The 23720-nt window shown below is 36.1% G+C and overlaps 1 protein-coding gene across 1 annotated transcript in view; it reads right to left on the bottom strand.

The window, feature by feature from the left end:
- The window catches only part of LOC124354991 (zinc finger protein 423), a 336258-nt gene that overhangs the window by 54529 nt on the left and 258009 nt on the right, over positions 1–23720 (bottom strand). The gene's annotated exons all lie outside the window — the stretch shown is intronic.

The following is a 23720-nucleotide window of genomic DNA, read 5'->3' as shown; positions in this document are numbered from 1 at the left end:
ATCTAATCATCTTTTATAGTTATTTGTTTACTCCTTTCTTCACTGAAATTGACATAGGCTACGTCTGACTTATAAATCTGGATTCTAATTTAAAATCACTTCGAAAAAATATTTTTGACGTTATTTTTGTTTCACAAAGTGGAAGTTTCTGTTTTCACAACATAGACGATACCTCATGGCTCTCAGACTCTGTCCAATGTAAAGGCCTACGTACAATTACAGTTCACAAGTTCTACAGTGATTATAAAAATATAGAAAAGTCCTTATGACGTAACGTTCTTGTTACGCTTACGTTTAATGTTTGGTTTAAAGTTAGATTAGGTAAGCTAATGGACCAATAAAGTCTACTTATTTATTAAATATTAACTCTCGAGTTTCTCTGTGTACAAAAAAGCAAAACTAAAGCATAAACTTCTCACTAGTATCAGTTAATGATGGTATAAGATAGTTAAAGATATAATGTGGAGTCTTAAGTGATCTAATCTTTTAGCCGTTCTTCATTCCTCGCAGGATGTCGCCTAAGGTCTACCTAGTACCCGTGGTTCCATCTCCAAGGACACACTCTTGTGGGCTGTTATTCTTCTTTTGAGGCGCATATTCTCAAACGCTCAGAGTCCCTTCAGACCCAAGAGCTATCTCGTTTATTACAGTAGTAATGTGTGATTGTAACTGGCTCCTAGTGTTCTTAGCTTCTTTGTTCCTGACCTCAGTATGTGAATGCTAAGCCCTTTGGTGCCATAGACACACTTTGTCAGTGATCTCTAGAATCCTATCTCTGAACACCCATCTCGTTTTACCATATCTTGTATACAAGCCCTGATTATGAGTATTAACGTCTAACCTTCTCATAGGTATCTACATAATCTATATGTCCATATAACCTAATCTCAGAAGTTCAACTGATTTCAAATCGCCAAGTCTCTGAGTACTTAAAGTCAAAGTCTTTCCTCTTCTAAAGCTTTCTGAATATGGAACACTAGATGCGTTAGGTATCTCCAATATTGCTTCACTTGGACTCGAAATCATGCTATTTTTCAAATATACAGTTTATAAATAATTCATAAATTAGAGACAAATTATAAAATTCTACATAAGAATAAATTTTACTGATTTAACTATATTATAAATACACTTCTATAATCAGGTGGAGTAAGCATGATTGAGTAAGTAATAGCTTTGAGTTATTATAAATATTTTGAAAATCGATATTGAAATTTAACTACCGTAAAAATATGTTTTCCTCAGATGCATGGTTTAGTACATTTCAGAATGTCTTAGATGTAGAGTACAAGATAGTTTATTAAAGAATGTTAAAACTCTACAGAAATACAAGGTAGAAGTATGACACACCACGTGTCGCGTAACAGGCTTCATTGAGGTTGCAGATAAAATATTAAATGTGAAGATCATTTAATTGTTGAGATGTTCTGCGGACAGACAGAACATCATACGTAAAAGACATTTTTACATCCCCGGCAGATAAAGGAGAATTTTGGCAGCCTACTGAGCCTATTCATTATCAGGATTGACCCAGCAATATAAGATAACGAGACCATTTTATATTCCTGAGTAAAAAAAGAACAGATTAAGTTTGTAAGTTAGGAAGAATTATTTGCATGAAAACAAACAGAGTAGTACGAATATAGTTGGCAACGGTCAGTTAGTAACGCATTCTAACGTAGACTATAACTCAAAGATGCAAAATAAAACCACTGTTAATGACACTCGGTGGAGAGAGAAGTAATGGCAAAAAGGTAAACCTAATTTAATAGACTACGTGTCAGTCATAGAATTATGACTAATTTTTATTGAAGCCTCTGGGCTGAAAAGGAACACGTGTTCAGGCCTCCAAGCACTGGATGTTCTCGCGTACAATCGTGAGCGTACTTTTTCCAATAAATCATAAACAATTGTTATTGCGATACAACCACAATCGAATTACGAACGCAATTGCGGCCTACGAGTGTGACAAGTAGATCACGTTGGTGGAGGGGAGGACAGCAGAGACGGTAAACCCACAGTCATCAAGCGGATAACAGTACTTACCACTTCTTGTCGCAAAGAGGCCAGCTGATTTCACGCCCTGTCAGCCGGTGGCGTGTCATCAGGGCAAGAACCACTTCACCGTAATCCACGGTAATGAAATGAATACGTGTTTTACGCCCCCAACTCCGAAAAAACTGGGTTAACACCTAAAGAAATCGCATGGAATCATCAGCAAGTCCGAGGTCATTCAGCCCGTTCGAGTTATGTATTCGGTTATTCGATACGTTCACTCGGATCAGTGAACGATTGTAAGCGACAATAACTCAGCTTTGTCTTTGTAAGGATTACATTTTTTTTTTAAATGCAAAGTATATGTCTAATGTGTTTATTTAGTTTTGTATTTTAGCTGGAAAATGAAGTCATATATTCGATTAAATCAAACTTAGCCTGAACGAACATGATTAATGATTTTACTGTACAAACTAACTGCAAACCCCTTTTTGAAAAGGGCGAAACAAAATGCAATGCAAATGATATACAGAAATCCAGGCTAGTTTATTCAGTCTTGAAGATATCGGTATGCTTAAATTTCACGATTTGTTTGAGCCAAAAATATTAGAGCATTTAACATTCTGAGGGAGTTTGACTTTTTGTCCGGTAGAGGTAAATACAACAACCTAACACAAGAGGAATCGAGTTCAAGTAACTGTTCAGAACGATTCCGCGATATTCGGTGTAACGTGTAAGGAATAGTTCCTAGAAGTACCTTCATTGCCGTCAGAAGGACAAGACGATGCGTAAGTGAGGCCGCTCTGCGACCGCTGTGCTGTCAACGACCTGATTTCTGAGGCGACAGACAGCCCGAGTTCAAGCGACAGGTGAAGTGGAGTTTTTCAGGTGACATTTTTTCTGACGCTCTCGGAGCCGGTCGCGATCCAGTTCTGTGAATCGAGATGTCGATGATCACCGGTGCACTATCCTAGAGTAACCCGCCCGACTGGTGCAGTGCTGGCCGGGGCAGTCGCAGGAAGTGGCCTGCCAGTTTTTGCACAATTATATCTTTCATTCATCATATTATCAAGTCGTCTGGTGACTGCAGTCGGGGATCATCGCCCCGCCGGCCCAGACAGTTCCACGTATCCTAGACAACTATTTTAACTAGTGGCAAGACAGGCAGGTCCGCATGCCTCACGACACAGGGGCAGCCTAGGGTCCACCATATGGCACACCAATTAGATATCTATTAAATAGTGTTTATTCATTATAATTCCAATTAAAAAATAGCACTAAACGTTTTCAAAAATAGGAAGATTATTAGTTAGTTATTTTAAATGTATCGGAAGAAGTCGGAGGAAGTAGGTAGATTTTGCGACAGCTAAACTATGATTAGTTTATTCTCATGGGATCTGCATGCACTCAATATCTCCAAAACCGTTCGAGATACAAAGCAATTTTTTTTAACAACACGTTTAGCCAATGTGGCGTACCAATGTGGTCGGAGGAAAATACCGATCGGAAATTCCCCTGGCCATTCTTCTTCTTCTATGGAGCGGACTATTGCCATGCACTTAAGCCGCAAAGGCCTTTTGCACACCCCGGAAGCACACCATGAGGCTTACCAGGCTATGATTTCAGCAGTTCCATAAACCTCGGAAAAAAACCTATCAGGTCCTCCTGAGCAACTTCACCACTCATGTCCAAACTACCAAAGATGGCATACCGCTCCCTTGCTATTGAAGGACAATCAAAGAGCAGGTGCTCAGCAGTTTCATCCTGCTCATCACACATTCTACAGAGCGGATCCTCCTGAAAGATGCCGACTCTGTGAAGATGGTTCCTCAGGAAACCATGTCCCGTGATCAGACCTATAACACGAGAAGACATTGATCTATTTAGTGGGAGAAGGTCAGACGCCGCTCTGGATTACTGCGGGCTTCAGTAGACGCCCTTGGCGCCACCCCGTACTTCTGGCGGAGAAAGAAAAACATCCCTCCAAATAGTACCAATATTCTAGTTCAGATCACGTGAGCGCTCGTAAAGGTTATCTTTAACTTTGGTACAACTAGTAATATATTTATACTTACCTAATCTAAACCTACTTGTACAGCCTGATAACAATTATAAGATACGGACAGAGTGGCGTCCTTCTTGCCGACATCGCTTCCTTTTAGGAGGCAGAAAACAAGAACCGATAGTCATGATGACGTAATTTTCACAGTAAGTCAAATAAAGTCTGTTATTTCTAATAATGTAGCGTTTAAGTCCCCGGTAAGAACAACTATTTCTAAAGGCCTACGGATATTATCAAAGTACCAATACAATAATTATAACAGGTAATAGAGCACAATCTGAATGTTAAGTTAATTGAAAACATTTACGCTAGTTTATCACATAGACTACAAATTCGGTTTTCTGAATAGTTTATTAGTGAAAAAGTGATAACAGAAACAAAGTTAAGTGTGCACTAATATTATTATTATGCTGTATATCTTCAAGTAAGTTTATTTTTGCAGTCACAGATAAACACATTTCAGAGATTTGCAGGGTAAAGCTAGAAAAACATACACTTGCTTATTAAATTTTATTTGCATGTAAACAGGAGGACAGTAAAATTATCTGAAAATCTAGTAGCATAAATTAATCACCCAGTTTATTATAATAACCTACATCCATCCGACACCACGTTAATGCAGTAAGAAAAGTATACATTAGAAGTATTTATGCTTTATAAATGAGGATTTGTTTCTCCAGGAAGACGGGATAAACAGTCTGGAAATCAAGGACTATTCCAGGAATGCTGGCGGTGGTCTTACAAAGGTTCAATCTTTCCAAGTGTGGAACAATGAATTGAAGGTCTGCCGTTACCAGTAGTCGTGGAGGCAGGTTACTTGTGAGGGGGACGAGATCGTCCATCTATCCAAGGGGTAGTCGTGTACGTTATTGCTAAACATTGGCTATCCTACAAACAATTTTGTGATAATTTCCTCACAGAGGTAAGAGCCAAACATATACTGGACAACTACGATTAGAAGAATCGCTGGAGATGTAATATAGGTGACGGATACCGTACAAAAGTAGACTAGGAGCCGTGAGTGACGTAGTCAAAGGTCTAGAGCTTCCCCTCAGTCTATTTTGAACAAGTTACCAGTATAGTGTGTTCTTTTCTTTAATGTGCGATCCTAACAAACCGCAACGATTGATCTTGAGTTTCATTTTTGCAATAAAAAAACTCTTATCGTGAATTTGTAGACGACAGCTAATAAAAGAAAATTCAATAAATGTTTAATTCCAATAGGCTATTGTTGAAATAATTGCTCTACAATAACATGCCATATTATGGTTTTACAATCCACTGTACACCTTTTGCCACGGTATTTGTAGATATAATGTCTGAACTCTCTAAAAATAACCATAATAAGAAACTCGTCAGTTCGAAAGGAAGACATAATAAGCTATAGATTCAGGTAAAATGAATTTGATTTCATTTCTTCGCGTTTTTAACGCGTTATAATGTATTTTGGCGGAAACACAAGCGAGAACACCAGTGAAAAAGTGTCCAAATTCATGCATAATCAATATTTTTTGAACTTATTCTGTTTAATAAAATTGACTGAAATCCCTTAAAAATCTCGAAGGAACCCAAAAGTGTCGAAGTTGATGTTTATTTGGTATCATTCGGTAGAATGTCTGGCATTTGGATTGATTTTGTTCAATTCGGGGCGTGTTCTTGAAAGTTATGTAATAACAATCGTATGTTCGAATGCGATTAATTTCATGCCTTTATTACCTGTTGTTATGTTATTGCGGTTGTACCTGTGAGATGTATACTGATATTATGATTCTTTTGAATTTGGTGCTGGATTCGTGCGTTAGCTTTTTGTGTTGTAATATTAATATTTGTTCTTTACCATGGGTTAACAATGTTTTTACATTTTAAGAGTACTATACTGACGGTATCTTTATTTTAGCTCTATAAGAACAATGTTAAACTTCAAACACTTTAACAGTTTAATGTTTATTGGAGAATAATGGGATGTGTCTCACTTTAAAGATATTAATAGCCTAATAGCCTTCGCATCCAAACGCTTTTTAGTAACTTCGACATTATTATGGCTATTTAGAAAAAATCTTAACATTCTCTGTATTCCATAGTTTGAATACTAAAAACTATACCCTTTACAGAAAAGATACGAAACGTTGGGGTGTGTATTCAACATGCTTTAAAATGTGTCATCTCCCAAAATTCTTCGACCAAAAATAAAGGCGCAGAAGTGGTTGAAATTTAAAATTATTTTTATACTGTTAAATTTAAGGTGCTGGTTCTTAACCTTACGTATTCGGATTTTAAAACTGAGCAAGAGATCAGTTGTATACTAATGCTTGGAACGTTGTATTCAATCTTTTGTAACATGTATCTATCGTGAGAATGTTAGAAATAATTTATATTGAAATTGCATCAGTGTTATTTAATGCAGACTGGTGTAATGCTTGGAACGTTGTATTTAATTTTTTGTAACATGTACCTATCGTAAGAATGTTAGAAATCATTTATATTGCAATTGCATTAGTGTTATTTAGTGCAGATTGGTGTATTAATATGTAATATGTGTTGTTTCCGATCTTCATTGTTTTTGTTACTTCAATTTTTCTTATCAAACTGGCTTACATACGAATCTCAATATTCTAAAATTACTCAGTGAAGAAATTACACTTATACTGTATAACATACTGATAGCATAAAACCATTTTAAATCGTGAACTGACTCATTATTACATTGGAATCTAGAAGGGAGACAGAGGGGCAGACCACCCACCCTGGAGAGCACCTCACCTCACGTGTGCGACGCACCCTACCCGGTATCTTCGTTATCAGACTTGGTAATGTAGAAGTCAAGTTGACTTGCGAGACAGGCGTGTCTGGCGGGGCATTTGAGCGAAAACCGCACAAAAAATATGTTACATTCCGGAAGAGAGCAATAAAGATAACGCTCTTGACGGATATCTGAGCCGGATGTTTTAGTCACCTTGGGCTGTAAGTTAGGAAAAAATAGCAAGTTGGTTTTTTAAAATTCTCATTTATATATTGAGTCTATTTAGTGATAGTTATTTTAAACTTCTTCGCAATAATTTATAAGCGAATCTGACGTGGTTTTTGCGTCAGTGTAAAAATGTATGGACTGATTAATCATTATATAAATCATTAAAACATTTAAATCGATTATGAAGAATAATTCATACAAGTAAGTCAGTATTCCAAATACAGAGAAAAAATGTAATATTCACCTTTAATCATGAATATTTAACATTAATTTTTAGATGTTAATTTATAATTCAATACAAGTAAATACAGAATTAGGTTCTACTATTCGTCTAGTTACTACAAATAAATAACTGTTACCCGCAGCTTCGCACGCCATTTTCAAAATGGTGGACTACTCAATAAAAGCACTTATAATGAATATGATGGAATCCCATTGTATTTTGCAAACGTAATCAGGTATGCATAAGTTATATATTATTTCAGTGTTAATGGATACGGGAATCAGAGGATAAGGAAAACTGTGACCGATTCTTACATAAAGTTTTGCCCTTGTAAGAGAATTTCTAGTAGGAATAAATCATATTTCTGACGCTGCAGCTGACTTGGCCTTGTCCCGATCAAGAAAATACGAGTATATGCATTGGTCTCGGAAACCTACTCCAGCCAGAAAGCATAGAAATCCGGTCTAAGATATTTCTAGTGCCATATTTGAGTTTGTCTTTTCCCAACGAAGAAAATATACTACATGTGTTTGACTAAGAAATCCACTAGGATCAAAAATCATCTAGTTCTGGTATACTGGGGAATCCAACAAAATTCTCATTACATTTCAAAATAATCATTTGTAATAGGCTTTGTGCTCTAGACGTCATGTTGTCTTTTGAGCTGTAGTCTGCGAAAGAATTCCTCGTTGAGGCATTCTATTCATTCCCACGTTTTTCCTAAAGTTGTTGTTAAAATGCCATATCAAAATATTAAAGAAGCCGCTACTTATGAGTTCTTTATGTACTCAAAATTCACAGCTTTGTTAAGGTGGGTTTTAAATAGTATTTATAATGAATTAGATGTTTTTAATTCGTCACTGACACAATCTGAAGTAAAATTTAGATGGTATGGTAAATGTGTGTCTGCTTTCTGGATACACTGTTCAAGCATTGTATTCGTAATATTTTCTAAAATTTAAATGGAAACAAATTCTTCAGCCTCTTTGATGAATTTCAACTGAAAGTGTTAACAAATGCTTAGTGCTAGTTAAATTTGGATAATAAAACATAAATACTATTATTATTTTTCCAAATTCTAAAATATTTTGGTGAGCTTTTCTAATTTTTCTTGCAATTTAAACATTTAGTGTACTTTAACGAATATTAAAACAAAGAATTGTCCAGATCTTGACCAACCGTTCTCGAGATTAACGGTTAGCAACACCTTTAGCAATTAATTTGTATTTATAAGATTTTGGAGTAGCTGATTATACAAATGTAATTATTCGATCACCCGAGATTGTTACCAAAAATAGCCGAGGAAAATGTTGGAGAGGAGAGGAAATCGCCATGTTTCAAGTTGAACTGAGTGAAACTGGCTAGTGCATGGCTAACGGTTCTCTTCAACCTTATTGAGTGAACAAATTACAATAAGATTTACCAGCGATTTACCAGGTCAGATATGTCCGAGATGAAATTGGTCATGTAACCTCAGTCATTTTTTAATATTGAAGGACACATAAATGGTTCAACAACTTTACTAAAGACGGCTTGGTATAAACAAGATAGTGATAATAGAAGATAAGCGATAAGAAAATGTATTTTTATAGGCAAAAATATTCTTGTTGTGCACTAAAATATACAAAACGACATAAATACTTAATAGCAGGCACTTTGGGCAGCTTTAAAAAAACTCAAGCTTGAAGTACTTATTTTACAATTTTAATTTGATCAAAAAAATAATTGTTGTCCTTGTTTTTGTAATTTCACATCACGATTTACTTCGTAAATTTATTGTAAAACGTGTCAATTCAATCAGATCAGAACATGGACGACACCTGATGTGGAAGAGAGGATGACATCTCTGTCCGAGCTCCCGCACACCTGGTCTAGCCGCTCGCTGCGCTCAGCTCCGCCAGACGACCAAGGTAACGGTCGAGTTACAAGGTCAATCCTTCCTTTTCTTGACATTACCGGATTGCTAATACAGCTTCCCGTTCCACAGGCGAGACGGCATTCCCGTGATTTACGCCCGGCCGGTGTCGTCGCCGTACGTTAGGCGCTGGAGTCGCAGCTGTGCGCTACCGCGTGCTCGCGCGTCCTGGGTCAAAGACACGCACCTGTGGCTCAACAGTCCTGGGCGAGTAGCAATCCTCCAAGCTCCCAGTACTTAGGCGAGGCAGACAAGGACGAGCTCTAGCGGGACATCTAGAGTCGGAGCTATACGCTACCGCTTGCTCACGCGTCCTGGGTCAAAGACACGCACCTGTGGCTCAACAGACCTGGGCGAGTAGCAATCCTCCCAGCTCCCAGTACTTAGGCGAGGCTGACATGGACGAGCTCTAGCAGGACATCTAGAGTCGGAGCTATACGCTACCACTTGCTCACGCGTCCTGGGTCAAAGACACGCACCTGTGGCTCAATAGTCCTGGGCGAGTAGCAATCCTCCAAGCTCCCAGTACTTAGGCGAGGCTGACAAGGACGAGCTCTAGCAGGACATCTAGAGTCGCAGATGTGCGCTACCGCGTGCTCGCGCGTCCTGGGCCAAAGACACGCACCTGTGGCTTGACAGACCTTGAGCGAGTGGCTCTCAGGGCAGGTGACTAGGACGAGCAAGGTCTTCTCTCCACTTAACTTCTGTCTTAGACTCGTATCGTGGTGCGATGGTACATTTGTTCCTCTAGGCAAAGTGATACAAATCCTCTAGTGGTTGGTCAGATCCAGTAATCTTCCACTATAGTCTTTAAATCCACGTCCAAGTAAAATCGAATTTGGTTTTCTTTAAAAATGTACGCCGTTTATGCGTAATTATGGTACGACAGGTATAGAGAAGGATTGGTTGTACAGATTTACCGTAAGAAATTCTCTATAAAAGTAGTGCATAGCCTACTGCAAAATTTTGAAAATTAAGTCAACCGATAAGTGCTCTCTGAGATCACTATGCTTATGCGATATGCAGTGTGCGAATGATAACTTAAACGGTTGTGTTCAAAGGAAAATAATGGTAATTGTGATATCCAGGTACAATGATTTTTAAATTCCAGATGAAGTAGCGTTGCACTTGCATTTTTCCAAGTTTGCTCTTATATATATTGAAGCAACAAATTGAAAACGTTTTTTGTTACAATTTTAGCATAACGCAGCGTCATTACATACTGTTAAGTGTATGCAAGTGGTATACAATGACTTACAATTTTAGATCGACATCTGTAAGTCTAAGGCCAGTTCTCATCAGCTCCAGATCTCCCCACGGTCTCTCACCGTTCCAGCCCAGGGGCCACCACCGCCGCCCGCGTCGACCACCAACGTCTGAGACCAGGAAGTGCGATGTTGCGGTCCATTTTAGCCATAACTTGACCGTTTCCGTCGACCGCATCCCGTTTATCTTGCTCGAATTGAAATTACTTTCATACAGCATATCTCACTCCCTGTTCTCTGGCCGCCAACTAGTTTTCGATCGTAAATTTGTGAAGATGACAGAAACTACCGGTTGCATTTAAACTGTGACTTGCTTTCGCGTAAACTACGTCTAAGTCTCTTGACATAAAACGTTTATGGCATTAATTATTGTTTCATAATAAATTTCACCCAATTTATTAGTTAGCTTTGCAGTTGGTCAAAACCTCGTGACAATACTGCCTTTAGGATAGAGTAAAATCGAGTTGTAAATATCATTATACATTTAATTACAGTTTGGAACATTGAGATTATACTGCCTTAGGATGTAATAGAATCGAATTATACAAGTAGAACGCTTCATATATCTGATCGTTTAGAGGAAACTGAGGTTAATTGATTATTATTGCAAACGAGTAGTCATCAAACGATAGTTATGTACATGCCCAATATATATATATATATATATATATATATATATATATATATATATATATATATATCGTATGGGGGACAAAGGCAGCTATCCATAAATAAATAAATTAAAAATTACAATTATTAAAAAGTACGTAAGAACAAAGTTCTTGAGTCATAAATTAAAAACAATATTAAAATGCCCAATATATACAAGTCACATAAAAACTGTGATTTCGTACAATTTTACGATTCCGTAATAAATTTCATAGTCGTTTAGTAACAACGAGAAAATTAAATATGGTTAACATTATTGAAGGATAAATTTTACCACATACGATATCAGAAAGGTTTATCAGAGACTGTTAAACGAACGTGCTCCTCACTAGATAACTACACACGAGTATTATTCTAATTCTGGGAAACTAGTGTGTTTCTTTACTGTTAGATTTCACACGATGTAATACGTAATACTTGAGAGGACCATGATTCATGTTCAGAGTCTCCTCGTTGCTCAAGAGGCGACAGAGCAGTCCGTATCGTTCTGTTTATAAGTTTGGCGATCAGTAGTCTGTATTTGCCGGGAACAACTTGTTGGGTGGTTCCCATCGGCTGATAGTGACGACATGCAAATACGATCAGCCGAACAACAATGAGTCGCACGGGTTGTGTAACAGCCTGTTATCAAAGTCTAAGACGAGAACCACCAGCGCCCGCCTGCCTTGAGATACGTTGTTAGTTTTGCTTTCTCCCGACCATTGCCTCGTGTTTCCCCTTTCACTAGCTCACGCACGAGTGTAGGCGTACGCGCGTCTCAATGAACGCGACCCAAAGGCGTTGCGTTGTGCGACATAAACCGTATTCGGGAGCGATTTGTTCGGAAAAGAACTAAGGGACTTACCTACACTTTTTGCCACGTTGTGAACAACACAACCTGATGGATGTTATAACAGCAAACTAAACTTTTAATAACTAAGTATCAAAAGCGTATCAATTTAGTAACTAAATAAACATTTCAAAACAGTGCAACGTAAAGCAATATAGTATTACTTAGTAAATCTCATGTATGTTTATAGTAGGCTTGGTTACTGATAACATACAGAGAATTCATTGAAAGAGATGCACGAAATTAACACGTTCAATTTCCTACACATAACGTAGCTATGGTGGAAGGTGTTGATTAAGTGTGGATATTGAGTTCATCTCCAATTCACCTTTACTCTTGGAAGGTGCACTCAATTATAAAGATGAGAAAATGAGAATATATCTTCACCTAGATTACACTATATTTTGTACTCTAGGTGTAGCTGATATCGAAACGATGCAAAGAGTTCGTTTTGAGCTTCTTCGTAGCCGATTGTTTTAGATCTCTCAGACGAACATGACTCAGGAGTCAAGTACTGACAGCGTCAGATTCTCGTCGCTGCACTCAGAGGAAGGAGAACTGGAGTAATCTCAACATTCATCATACGTTTAGTTTGAAAAAATCAAATATATAAATTATTATCTAGAGTGGCGTAATTGCAAAAGAATACTAATAGTAAAAAGTTATGTTAACGATTTACATAAACTTGCTGCTGTTTGGTTAAAATCGAGAGCAATGAAGAAAATGCACTGATACTAAATGTTAAGAATTACTGACAATCAGCCTTTTTGGATGTTCAGTTAGAAATTTAAACCACTCTCCATACAAGACTTCACATTTAGTACTCGTACATTATGTTGTCCAAACCCCCAGAGAGACTGAGTGTTTATCACCCATCACAGGTGCTCCGGACCTTGAAGTGGTGACTTTGCAAATCCTTGACACCCATGAGCTGTCAGGTGTGTTTATCTTCAGGTGCTTTTTACAAGATTTGGCTTCCCTCGGTGGGAGGGAGATGTTCCACGCCTTTGTGATCCAGAAGCTCACAAGTGTCAGCTAGAGGGCAAGTCAGTGCCAGCGAAAAGGCAAAATAAAAAGCTGGGTGAAGGAATGCCCTTCCAAAGGTGTTATTTTTAGCCTCCAGGTATGTCCGGAGGGTTTACGGGCCAACAACCACACTCATCTCATTTACTTACTTATGAGCTGAGTGAGGTCTTTGTCCGATCAGCTTAAGAAGCTCTCTCCTGCCCTTTGTTGTCTAATTGACTACTTCTGCGACTTATCCTCAGTCATTCAGCTCCGTACTATTAACGCCTAATAATTACCACCACATTATACTAATATTTAACGTATGCTGAGTAGCAAATCATAAACAGTTCCTATATTGAGTAGACAGGTTTCAAACAATAGGCTACCGTATCGTATAACGATAGAATCAAGTTTCCGTGTCCGTGTCGCAGAATATCAACTGAAATGAAGGATATCTGTTTGGCAATTCACACGTCCAGACATCCAGTAATCTACGCACGTGGAAGTCGAGGCGATAAAGTCTACAATTAAAGCCCAATAGAGATTGCAATGTTGTCATTAACGCTATAGTATCAGATTTAACAGCAATGATAACATGAAATTCCGCATTGTGCTAAGGTCTACTGGATATTGCAAAAGAGACTTCAGTGTGCCGACCATACAAACTACTGATCTCGCCTATTGGAATGTTTGGAGAGATTTTGTTATAGATCCATCGTCAGTAGATTTGCCTAAATGGGACATCAATGGTGATTGACTAAACTGCTGGTATATGCCATAATAGAATTTGAACTTCGTTAATAAATCCACTACCGAGTGTTGTGATGTACATGTTAATCCCATTGGTTTGAGTTCGCTAATTTTGTATTTTTACTCATGATGATCTTGTAAAATTTTGTATTTAACTAAACTCTTACTGTTCCAAACTATTTATTGAAGCGGATGTGGTTCTCAATTTTAATTAAGAAATAAAGAATTTGAGGATATGTTCCTACCGTTTCCCCCCTCCCATATCTTGATGTAGAGCATTGTAAACATTTAAAGATAATCCTTGAATGGCAAAAAGATAGAATAAAGAATGAATTTATTTATTTATTTGTGCAGAAATGCACAACATGTTGGTATGCAGGTCCCCAGAGTAGTAACATCTGCTAATTGCACAAATTCTTTCTATGTCGCAAATTTTCTCTACAGAACAATACCTGCCCATGTAAGGGATCTGCAGGTTTCACTTAGTTTATACAAAAAACTGATCACCGCCTGGCTGGTGGAGGTGGGGGCTGATTACGCGGACCTGCTAATCTGCCCTGAGTATACATGAATATGTCAAATTGCTGACTGACACCATCTACACAAGCACTGTGTCTGAGCTGGTCTTCCCTCGTCCATGCGTGTATTGAAATATTAAAGTTCTAAATTTTTTGCAAAGCCCACAATTTTTAATTGAATTTATTTTAAACTGAACTTTTTATCCTATTTTAAATTAATTTAAATCCGGGGTTTTATTATTAGTTCATACTTTGTTTTTATGTTTTAATTCATTAATAGTTTTTAATTATTACTTTTTTCGTAAATATTTTTCATAAAGTAAATGGTTAAAAACATCTTTGAACCTACATGAGGAAGAAAAGTATTTCTGTAGTGCTAGTCAAATACGGTGGTTGATGCATTAAGTGTAGTTACAACTATTCTGTAGCAGTCTTAGTTTGCACTTATTTTTATTAACGTATACTGTACATATATTTCTAAATTTATTTAGTTCTTTAGTGTAATGTGTTTCTTTTTTATCTTTCTTTCTGTCTTTTTATATATTATGTAGTAAGCGCACAGTTTTTTTAATGGAACTCAGAGCCACGCACAGGATTCGTCCCATGTGGCTCTTTATTCATTTTGTAATGTGTGATTGATTGACAAATAAAGTCGTTCTGATTTCTGATTTTCCGATTTAACATAATTTCATTTGTGCATAAAAACAGGATTTCTCAGCCTGCCATTGGTATAACACATCCCCTAATTTTGGAACCCTTGTGACTGAACGTAGCGTTCTAATACTTTTCCATTATATTATTGGGCTATTGGGGGATGCAAGTACGTAAGGAAAAATAGGTAAATTCGAATCCTCTAGTTTATTACATAAATAATCGATTGTTAAAAGCTACATCATAATGGTTCTTAAAAACTATTACTTGAAATATGAACGTATTCTTAATCGATTAGTTACGAAGCCTTATAAAGCATAATTAACTTATACATTCATTATACGAGATGTTTATATATTATATTAGGATAATCGGGGAAAAGAACTTGTTAGAAATACTAGTAATGGGTTAGAGGGTTTGAAATAGCTTGTACGGGGAATTTCAAATTCTTCTTCTTGTGTCATTCTTAACTCACATACAGCTCAATCGGTACGTCTTCGTCATTCGTCCTGGAATACTGACTGGCCCTAGTGGTTGGTCATAAGAAGCCTAGAAGGAACCCAATAACTGCGAAAGGGGCAGTTGATAATGGAAGTTAATCGATCATGACTGTACGTATTAAAATCGTGTAATCGTGAAGTTTACTGCTGTACCTGGTGATCACACAAGAAATAACTGTAATGAAATATAATTGAGCATGAATATATTTAAGTGCATCATTATTCATGCTGGATATTTTGTAGGAGTCAGCTACGGAAGGACTTGTAGCTGCCGCGGCCCGGTAGCTGACAGCCGTGACTAAACAGTGTTAGATTACATCTTCACCCAGTCTGTGTGGATAACACGCGTGTAACGCGCTGCTCGTAGATATTGTAATCAATCGGAGGTGGCGGCACGGAGAGCGTTGAGGAGGCAACACTCGGTCCCTGCCCAGCTTTGTGTCCATTCAACTAATTGTCCTTGATTGAGTTTTAGTTTTGTAGATGGCTTATTCAATATCTATCTTATTAGACCTTCCTTATGCTAACAATAACGAAATGTGTTGCCTACGATAAGATTATACAAGGTAGCAACCCAGTTATGTTGTAAGCGTTTGTAAATAAGCATTCTTCCCCCATAATACACTGCATTTTGGTTGGCAGACCCATTCAGCCAGCTAATTCTCTCTCAACCATGTCCAAGATCAGTATCCCCTTCACTACTGTACTATATGCAAACTGCAAAGTGATATCTGATAAACTTTTTCATTTTTACTTGTACGATGTGGCGTTTGCTATAGATTTCATCCAACTTTACAAATACTTTGGTATATTTTTAGAAAGTTTGAGTAGTTTAATCTTGATTTATTCAGGCTATTCAGTTGTATAAAAGTAACTCTTAGTCTTTAATTTGATAAAATATTCTAACTATCATAAATTAAAAAAAAAATAGCAGTCGTGGGACTGCCGATAGAAGTGAAAACGGAACTATTAAGTTGAGAGTAATTAAAACTATATGCAAAAATTATATAAAATTTTTATGTTTTATTTATTAGTTACATATGATGGGTTAAACAAATCATGAACAAAATATAAATACAAAGTGGTTGAAAAAAAAATTATATGAAATTTCTTATGTTTTATTTATTAGTTACATATGATGGGTTAAACAAATCATGAACAAAATATAAATACAAAGTGGTTGAAAAAATAATTAATATACAATTATCTTAATTATACATAGTATTTATATTTACACGAATTTCAATGAATTCAAGTTTGAACATTATTTTCATTATTTACATCATTGTCATCATTAATTTCGACAATACTTAGATTATCTGTTCGTTCAATCATTTCATTGTATTCTAAAAAAGATACAATAGGTTTATGGTAACTAAAATAAGAAATAAAAATGTTTGATTGAAATTTATCTAAATATCGTATAAAAACAGCATCGATAGTCGTTTTATACTTTGTTGTACTGACTTTTCGATCATTAGACATAGTCAAACCTAATGTTTCATTCAAAAATTCAATTAATGATAAATTTTTGTCATCTGCGAAGTTAATATTAAAATCTCCGCTTAATATCAATGTTTAAAAATATATTCGTTGTTTTCATTATTCATTTATCTGTATAAAAATATTAATATGTTTCATACTCACTTTTATACTGAAGTCAATGAATTTAAATTCAATAAATAAACAGTAATCCTTCAATTAAATAATTACAATAATAGTCAAATTAAAAATTCACTTAAATAAACAAAATCCAGTACACCAGTACACACAAGTTGAACTTCCCACGTGGTCAATTTAACTTTACTTAGGTATGTATTCTACACTCTAATACTTAATGTACAACGCGTCACATTTACAATTACAGATGTACTGCTACTATAACGTATTGTTGACGTGACTCACAAAATTATACTTATCCAAAAAGCGTCCAACGCGCACATAATACAGTCAGAAATAGTCGATGTATTAGTGTATACGTGTACACAGGCTACTGCGCGTGCGCTAGTCTGGCTCTCCATAGCTATAGATATACTATTATCATTAGCATATTACATTGCGTAGATTTAGTATTAGGCGTTTAATATATCATAAATAGCACAAAGTGACTAAAATAGAATAAACAAATTTTCCAAAGATTATTAACGTTTCCATGGAAACCACTTTAGCATGTCGGTGACGCGAACCGAGGATTTTACCCTCTACCAAAACGCTCAACGCGCCTAAAGAAGTTTTCACTTCAAAAATCTTATTGTTAAAACTCACTCTAAATAAGTATAGTTTATTGTTTAAAACATGTATAATAGATTATAAAAAGATTTAAAATATTGTTTAAAACTCCTTAGTAAATTTTTTTAATTTAAATAAAATCTGCCGAAACTTACACCGCTTCAAACGAGGCCAACTTATCTACTGTCACAGTAATAGATTTAATATTATCAATCTGTGATATTTAATCAAGATATTAATTTAAAGAACCCTATATTAAATAAAAATATTACATTAACTTATAAGGAATACATGTAAATTTATTTCAACTTTAAACACTTGTTTTATATGTATGCAAAGTCAGGGTTCCCATTAAATACGAGTATTACTGATGCAATATTTAGGTCATAGTGATTTGTATTAAATACATTTGTCACTTTTTTAGGAAACAGTACCTTATTGGCTGGACTTATTTAGAGTAAAACCCTTTAAACGTTTAAATACTAATAGATAAAAAATCAATCTTTGACATTAATGTTTCCAGCGGTTGGTCGCTTGAACTTTATAGTTGAGTGCCCATGACAGATTGTCCAGGAGCGATAGGATACTTGAAGGAGCGCGCTAAACTGACTGGGTGATTGAAAATTGAGTGGAGTTGTCGTGGGAACCGCAGCGCGGCCAACACAAAGGCGATGACAGGGACAAACAAGCGCGTCGCTTGCCGGACCCTGACGGAGAAGAGAGATCCGCTCTTTATAGTAGCTGGACCATCACCCACCTGTCAATTTAATCACATCTACTATGTAACAGGGCAGTTAATAATATAACTGTTGGTTTTCTAAAGAAACAAATACAAGAAAATCCGGTGTTCCTCAAGGTTCAGTTTTGAGACCAGTTTTGTTTTGCAGTACAAATAAAGATTCCCTCTCTCTCTCTCTCTCCCCTCCCTCCTACTCTCTCCCCACCTCTCTCTTCATATTATTTTCATATCCCTTCACTATTTCAGTACAAATACAAATATTAAAAAAAATCTTCAAAGTACTGTCAACTTGTAATATTATTTATACATTTTAGTCCTGCATAAAAATAAATTAACATAACCTGGTTTGGCTTGTTTTATGTAGCCCTTGCTAAAGTTAAAATAATGGGCATGTTGGATACCCATTAAGATATTCTTTGCCAGATAACACTTAGTAGTTAAGTTAATCTCCTTCACTAGCTTGAATAATTGTCTATTCCAAGAAGGAAACTCGTATTAGTCATTCATTGTTGTACACTGGGGTCTGTGGGTATGAGTTTGTGAATCATCCTTGGATAAGTATAGTTCAACTATAGCTGCTCTTATCGGATAGTCTTGTGTATACGCTCGCGCATGTGTATGTGGTCTAGGCACTTTATTGAGGTCACATAACTAGAAATAAGCTCTCAACGATAAGTGAATGAAAAGAAGTACGGGGTTTCCCTGGGAACATCAGTTAGTAAACAAAGAGGTCCTTTTATGTATCTTTAAACCGGCTTTTCTTCAGATTTGTGGTCTTCAGTTGTTGTATTCTGTCTTCATTTTATTCACGCCATTAGATGCATAGGTAATGTAGCCTCCTACTTATTTCCCTCAGGACTTCCATTTTTTAATTTATATTGTGTGTGTTTATTTCTTAATGTTTACTTTAAATCATTGTAACAACAGTTTCTGTTAAAAACAAACAGATTAATTAATTAATTATTGCACATGATTTTAAAGCCCATATTATGAAAATAATGCTTAAGGAGTAAAATAAGCTATAAGATATTATTTTACACAATAAATTTAGAGAACCAAGTACTTAACGTGAAATATATTTTCAAGCTAATGAATACATTTGTTTTGTTCCTTTTTTAAACATTAAGAGAATAGATTATTTCGATTTTTGACACGAGTGGACGAAAGCTGAGTATACGTATGCGAATACAATACCTATTGCAGAATATAGTGGTATAGTGTGAACCAACAAAACTCAGCAACAGCTGCGCTATAAAATGACGAGATTAAAAACATACTGATTAATATCGCAACAAAGGGAGAAAGGTGTTTATCTAGTAAGTTATTACCGGTAATAATGGTCTGTGATTACATTTAATGAGCAATCAAAAACTCAGTAATAGTAGTAACTATAATAGGTTTGCCTTAGATAACTGTAATTAATGGTCAATAACAAGTTTTACCGAAGTAATGTTTTGTTTCTATTGTTGTTGTTATTTAAAAACAGTAGATAGATGAACATATATTGCATTTGCGTAGTTAAGAATCAATATGCAGCTAAAACGTGTGTGTGTTGTTATGGGTGAAAATAGTAAGTATGTTTTAGAAGCATTGCGTGTATATGATGTGGTGATTTGGCCCACACTTTAGAGTGTATCAAAATGGTCTATTGTCTCATCATAGCAATTATAAATTTTAAATTACCTCTGTTTATATCCAGGCTGTATAAAATCTAAGGAACACAGGTGAAAGATTTAAAAAAATGAGATACATCATTTGGATTTTGGCTAGGCGAGAGAGGAGCCTATTATGGACTCAGAGATAATCTACTGAGGAAACTTCTATGTTTCGGACTAATTTGTAGCTTAGTCACTAAGCAAATTTAAATACTCAACAGTACGGCTGTTATTTAATGAAGGCCAATCGACTGTGCAGTAAATTATTTGTATTCTGATCGCACACGTAAATTCCCTCACATCCGCCAATAGGTGAATTAATTGACCAACCCATTTACTCTGTTTCATTGAGGAATAGGTTCGTACACCCGATTATTTTAATTGATCTAATCAATCTCTCAGCAATTATCCTACAAGGGTTTTACAAATGAGCCTTGAACATTCCAGGATTCTTTACGGAGCAAATATGGTGTTCAGGATAGTTCACAGTGTCATAGAATAACCTTATTGTGGTGTAATCCTTGTTTGGCTTGGGTAATTAAAAATAATCATACCCAAATCACTCTAAAACTCATTCTTGAAGAAGGCCCAATTATTGTTTTGTATCAAATGCATCTTTCCCAACTCTATGAAGGCGTTTCTAATCAGAAGTGAATCCCTTGTTGCACCCACCCCGCAGATTTCCTATGTCTAGGTTTCCACTATGTTTAAAGCACCATTATGCAGACGATTCTCATAGTAAAAATTTGTAATATTGATAAGGCTAAAAATAAGATTTCATGGCTTGAGTTAAAACTAAGATCAGTGAATTTTGTGCGAAACCAAGCAGGTCTGCATTAAGACTAAAAGCCATGGAACATTTTTCTCTGTTCTATACAAAAGCGAAGGTATCAATTGAAATTGGCCTGATTCAAAAACTTAAAATAAAAGTACACTTTATTTAAGATCACCTTAATTTCAACTCTATAATCAAGATGACTGCAAGAACCAATTACCACAATTCATCTCAAAGGTAAAATACTATCAGCTGATAACGAGTGGCTAATCTAATGATTATGAAACATCTATTTTCTCCTTTTTTTAAATTCTGCACCTGTTAGTCTCAAGAGAGAGGATCTCTTGTACCGCAGGATGTGTTCCTGGTTCCTCCTGTGTGTGCTAACAGCATCGTCTTGTGCCGCGAAAGAGCTAGGAATCTCAGGACCCTGCCGCTCTACACGATCTCTCTTCCAGCACTGCTTCGTTTCCAGCTTGAAGTAAACTTCCTATCCATTACTACAGTCCCCTTGATCTCGGGTACTTCGGTATTAGTAGCATTTTCTTCTTTCGTTCTTATCTATCAGCTCACTCTGAATTACCTTTGTGTCAATAAGGATATAAAGTAGTGGATGGTTAATAAACAAGAATAGATAGTTTTTGTAAGATATTGGTTCAATGTTCATTGTAAAAATAAGTTATAACACTAAAAAACTGCGATTAAAATGCCTGTTTGTAAACGCCTGATTCTAAATATTAAATATTTATTTGTAAACTCTTCACTGTTAGTCTCAAACATTCTCATAACGGTTTATCATTCACAGAAATCATCCTAAGTTTATGGTGGATGGGACATCATGATGAATATCGAATTGTTCTTTCTATTTTACAGTCTAACCAACTTAGACAAAGTAAAGACAAAATTATTGTCTGTAATATTGCAACTACGTATTGTGTGCTTGGCAGAGTTCGATCTTACCAAAAGGCTTCGTTCTGGACATCTAAACGAGGAAACTGTCATCGTAAAGTAAACATCGTGTTATATTCATCCTTGCTACACAAACTAAAATCGGTGTAAAACGTTCACCCTGCGTTACACCATGGTTTAAGCGATTTGCCTGTGACCTGCAGTGTAAAAAGGCCTCATCTTCTCATATCTCCATAATGCTAGGTCTCGGAATAGCTAGATTATAATGCTGGGACACGAGTACAGAAATCAACAGATTTCGATCCACATCTGTACCAGTAGCGACGCCTCCAGCGTCACCAGACGATCACCGGACCGTGGCGGGACTGTCCGGGGAAAGCAAAACAGTTCCGCTCTCTCGACCCTCCTCGACCTTCTTGCCGCCTTCTCTCAATCCCGATGTGTGTGGTTGGTTAGGGTCTTCCCGGAGTATTGTGTGGTAGTGAGCACCTGACACACCTTGAGCGGTCATCAGAATATCCTGTATGGGGTGAGAACTCGCAAGGTGTCTTTCACTAAGTGGATACTTATTGTATTGAATAATCTTGATTAAACATAACCGATTGATTGACAGTACCTCGCAACAGTTCACTTAATCGGACAGTATATTCTGTGAGCCATACGAATCTGTGGATAAAAAAATTTTGGGGTTAGCTTGAAAAATCATAAATTGAATAGTGGAAAAAGGATGATTTTTAGGAATGCAATTTTTAAACTACTTAAAAGTTACTGACTCACTATTATAAAATGGCTTGCCATACGAAGATAGAAAAAAAAAAAACAATAAGGAAAATACGTTCTGCGGTGAATATTATCGAATGTAAGCTTTACCTAAAATGTTTGTAAACGATTTAGTTTCTGATTATGTTGCGTGGTTGTTCTGAACTTGTGCCTTCGTGATAAGATTTAAAAAATGATATTGACGTAATCCTACTGATAATCTGAGTCTATCTAATAATATGAGTTGACTTCAATTTTATAGGCTAATACTGAAATTTTACAATTTATCAATTTAATGGTGTATCTTTTCATACTGAATCTTTTGCAGATGTAAAGGTTACATTAGGGGTGCTCAATAAAAACAATTCTCTGTGTAAAATCAAATTGGAGTACCTTTCTCAAGTTTGTTCTTGTCTTGTCTTTCAGACTAAACTAAAGATTCAGGACTCATATATTTTTACAGAAGACGTAGCATGGGAGAAAAACGACAGTTGGGATGAACACTTTTGACAAATACTTAAATCGATCAAATACTAACATTAGAGTACAAGCATTCTCAGTACATTCCAAGGAGTAACAATAAGATACTATGCTCGTCTAATAGTATACTAGTGTAGCATTATCACTAATGCGCTATAAATTTCCTGTATGAAAAATTCCTGTAGTTTGTCCAGGGCCTCAAAACCCCTAAGGATTTGGTGACCCCCGCACCCCAACGCGCACACACCGTCACACGCGCAGCCCGGCCTACCTGTCGTCACGATGACCCGCGTATATAGGCTTTAGTCTACAAAACTGCTAATTTAAAAATTTTTATGTTAGGTTAATATTCATGTCATATTTTAATTCTGCATTTTATTTCACGAAAATAGATTCCAAACACTAAATGCCTACGAAATTTCTAACGTATCTTATGAGTTGAGTTGATCATTGACCTTTTTGTTTCTGAGAGAGTTAGGAATGTCGTAGTTATTTCATGTTTGGACTCTATTTTTATAAAACTTTTATACTCTAATAACATGTAACTCATTATTTTGAAAAACAGTTTGAAGATAAAGAAGGGTTTTAATTTGATCCAAAACTGTATGGTTAAGTATAAAAATTGATTTGGGAACTAAACAGTAAGTTACTCATTTTCGTACAATATATGAATGATGAATACATTATTACTTAATGTCTATTGATTCTGGCTAAGTAGAAGACTGGTGTGTCCAAATAGTTCAGATCTGACAAGTAGTGGAAATGAGTTAAAGTTCTGTATTGTAACACTAATTTGAGAGTAATATAAATAATTCCGACCA

This window comes from Homalodisca vitripennis, chromosome 2, assembly GCF_021130785.1.
Source record: "Homalodisca vitripennis isolate AUS2020 chromosome 2, UT_GWSS_2.1, whole genome shotgun sequence".
NCBI classification, from domain to species: domain Eukaryota; kingdom Metazoa; phylum Arthropoda; class Insecta; order Hemiptera; family Cicadellidae; genus Homalodisca; species Homalodisca vitripennis.
This window is presented reverse-complemented; position numbering and strand designations above follow the sequence as displayed.